Genomic DNA, 3,857 nt, shown 5'->3' on the forward strand with positions numbered 1-3,857 from the left:
TTATATCTTGGGTATCCTAAGATTCTGGGGTAATATCCACTTATCAGTGAGTACATATCATGTGAGTTCTTTTGTGATTGGGTTACCTCACTCAGGAAGATGCCCTCCAGGTCCATCCATTTGCCTAGGAATTTCATAAACATTCTTTTTTTTAAAGATATTTTGTTTACATTTCAAATGGTATCCCATTTCCTGGTTTCCCCACTGAAAACCTCCTATCCCATGCCCCCTTCCCGTGCTCACTAACCCACCCACTCCCTCTTCTCTGTCCTGGCATTCCACTACACTGGGGTATCAAGCCTTCCCAAGACCGAGGGCCTCTCCTCCCACTGATGTCCAACAAGACCATCCTCTGCTACATATGCACCTGGAGCCATTGGTCCCTCCATGTGTACTCAATGGTTGATGGTTTAGTCCCTGGGAGCTCTGGGGGGTCGTGGTTGGTTCATATTGTTGTTCCTCCTATGGTACTGCAAACCCCTTCAGCTCCTTTGGTCCTTTCTCTAGCTGCCCCATTGGGGACCCTGTGCTCATATGCAACCCAATCACAAAAGAAAACACATGGTATAACATTCACTGATAAGTGGATATTAGCCCAGAAGTTCAGAATATCCAAGATAAAATTCACAAACCACATGAAGCTTGATAAGAAGGAAGACAAAAGTGTGAATACTTCAGTCCTTCTTAGAAGGGGAACAAAATACCCATGGTAGGAGATACAGAGACAAAGTGTGGAACAAACACTAAATGAAAGGCCATCCAGAGACTGCCCCACCTGGAGATTCATCCCATATACAGTTACCAAACCCAGACACTATTGTGAATGCCAACAAGTGCTTGATGACTGAAGCCTGGTATAGCTGTTTCCTGAGAGGTTCTGCCAGTGCCTGACAAATACAGAGGTAGATGCTGTCAGCCAACCACCGGAAGTCATTCCTCTTAGGGTAAAATTTTATTGGCTATGGTATAAGGTTCTATGGGTAATTCATTTGCATAGAGAGGTATTCCAGGAAGTTGAACTGTAAATTTGCTAAGGATTTCGTGTCACTACTCAGGTAGATTATAGGGGTTGGGGCTCCATAGATATGGAAGTGACGAGGAAGTCCTGATGGGAAAGGGAAACTTCCATCTTGTGCAAAGTTGAGGGGAGCTGTCCAGACCTGGTAGGCTTCCACCATAAGTAGCATGGTTTCCCAGCAGCTAGTTCACCTGGACAAAGTGAAGAGCTCCAAAGCTAGTGACGGTCTCTGTCTCAAAAATAGGGTGGAGTAGAATTGAAGAAATCACCTAAGGTCTAGTCTACATACACATGCTCACATGTGTGCACAACCCTGGATGTTCTTGTACATGTACATACAAACACAAGGAGGTTAATGTTAGCTCTCTATCAAAATAGCTTAGTATTTAAATATGACAGACTAAATGAAGTGTGAGTTCTTACATCTGGTGTTCCAGGATTTCTACCATCAGACTTCAGCTTAGATTTTCAGCTTGATGACCATCCTTTGTTTTAATGAATGTTATAATTTATCTAAACAAGCAGACACTACTGGAATCTGGATTTTTAAGAATTTGCCAGACTTTCCTTCTCCAGTCTATCAGAACTTTATCCTTAAAACTCCACAACTGAATGTCACCTACTCTGTCAAATCATTTCCCACTACCATTACAGCAGTGACTCTACCCATTCTGTATTTTGACAGAAAGACCTGTTGGCCATTAATATTCTGGATCATTCTTTACATGGTACAATCATTACACTATTCATTGCACTGCATGGTTTAATTAAGAAAATGACCAGTAATAAACTGACCATCCCCTTATCCACTTAATTAAACTGAATTCTCTATGAAGGTTGACTTTTATCTGCAACATAGTGAAAACAGCCTACAGAGAGATACTGTAAAATAAAGGAATCTTTAAAGCAGTTCATGAATATTAAAATGAGAAGTTTTGCTATTATAAATACAAATGTATCTATATAGGACTAGTTCAAATTACTATTTGAAGTTGTAAGAATAGAGAGTCAGAATGGAAGCATCTAAAGGAAGAAAAGACTTCCAGTCACTTGGAGGAGGACTGAGACTTTTAAGTCCTTGTAAGGCCCTTTCCACTTAATTACGTTGTTTCTATAACTCTGAACACATCCCCACTCTCATGATCAAGTCTTAATAGACACTGTTCAACTACATGATGATGCTAAAAGGAGTTGAGAAACATCTGCTGGTGGATTTCATATGATTTGGTAAATTTTATGAGCCCAGAGATGCTTTGTGTTATTCGTCTATGCATCTTTATGCATGGTGCCAGAAAGAATATGCTGATTAATAGAAACACCATGAAGAAATATGAATAAATACAAGATAAAGGGAGAAGCAAATTTTATATTCCATGCATTGTTCTTGGAACATCATGTGCATTTCATTGGAAGTTAGCAAGCTTTTTTTATTAAGGCATTTATTATTATATATTTTCTTCATTTAAATTTCAAATGCTATCCCCAAAGCCCCCTATACCCTCCCCCCACCCTGCTCCCCAACCCACCCACTCCTGCTTCCTGGCCTTGCCATTCCCCTGTACTAGTACATATGATCTTCACAAGACCAAGGGCCTCTCCTCGCATTGATGGCCGATTAGGCCATCCTCTGCTACATATACAACTAGAGACACAGCTCTGGGGATACTGGTTAGGAAAGACCATCCAGAGACTGTGCCACTCGAGGTTCCATCCCATATACAACCACCAAACCCAGACACTATTGCATATGCAAGGAAGATTTTGCTGACAGGACCCTGATATAGCTCTCTCTTGTGAGGCTATGCCAGTACCTGGCAAATACAAAAGTGGATATTCACAGTCATCTATTGGATGGAACACAGGGTCCCTATTGAAGGAGCTAGAGAAAGTGCCCAAGGAGCTAAAGGGGTCTCCAACCCTATAGGTGGAACAACAATATGAAATAACCAGCTAGCAAGTTTTGAATCACTCCATTTCACAATCTCTTCCCACTTGTAAAGTCAGAATATAGGAAAATATAATTTTAATACTTGCCTTCCAGTCGGTGCCAGCACCAGGGCACCTTGGGTGCTGAGTCCACAGACACCCCCAAGGTCCCCTAGAGGACTCTCACCGTGATCTTAGGACCACCGGTGAGTGGAACACAAATTTTGTTCCAATCCAATCGCGCAGGACCTGAGACAGCATTAGAGAAGCGGGAAACCCAGCCTGACCAGGGTCACAAGTCCCTTCCAGTCGGCGCCAGCACTTGGTCACCTGAACACAGAGTCAGTGGAAACCCCTAAGGTCCCTAGAGGACAGCTTCTGAGACAGACCCCATTTCGGGCTCCACACATCCGGGCACCTTCCCTGCTAGAGGAGAGGATTACCCTGCCCGGGAGGTCTTTACTGGAGCACCTGGGGGAGCCATCTTGGTTCCCGGATTCCTCTGAGACTAGTCTGTGCAGGTGAGAGTGTGGAGTACAGAAACTAACAGCTTCTGTGCCAGGCCGAAGCAACATAGCTTCTGGGACAGGTCCTGTTTCAGGCCTTAATCTTCTGCCAGGAGAGAGGTCTGAGTACCAGATATCTGTGTACCTTCTCTGTAAGAGGAGAGCTTGACTGAAGAGTTTGCTCTGGCAACTGAAACTCAGAGGAGAGAGCTATTCTCCCAGGTCTGCTGATAGGGGCTAACAGAATCATGAGCGGAACAATCTCTGACCAGAGACAACTATAACAACTAACTCCAGAGATTACCAGATGGCAAAAGGCAAACGTAAGAATCTTACTAACAGAAACCAAGACCACTCACCATCATCAGAACCCAGAACTCCCAGCTCACCCAGTCCAGGGCACCCCA

Source organism: Mus caroli, chromosome 5, assembly GCF_900094665.2.
Source record: "Mus caroli chromosome 5, CAROLI_EIJ_v1.1, whole genome shotgun sequence".
Lineage (NCBI taxonomy): Eukaryota > Metazoa > Chordata > Mammalia > Rodentia > Muridae > Mus > Mus caroli.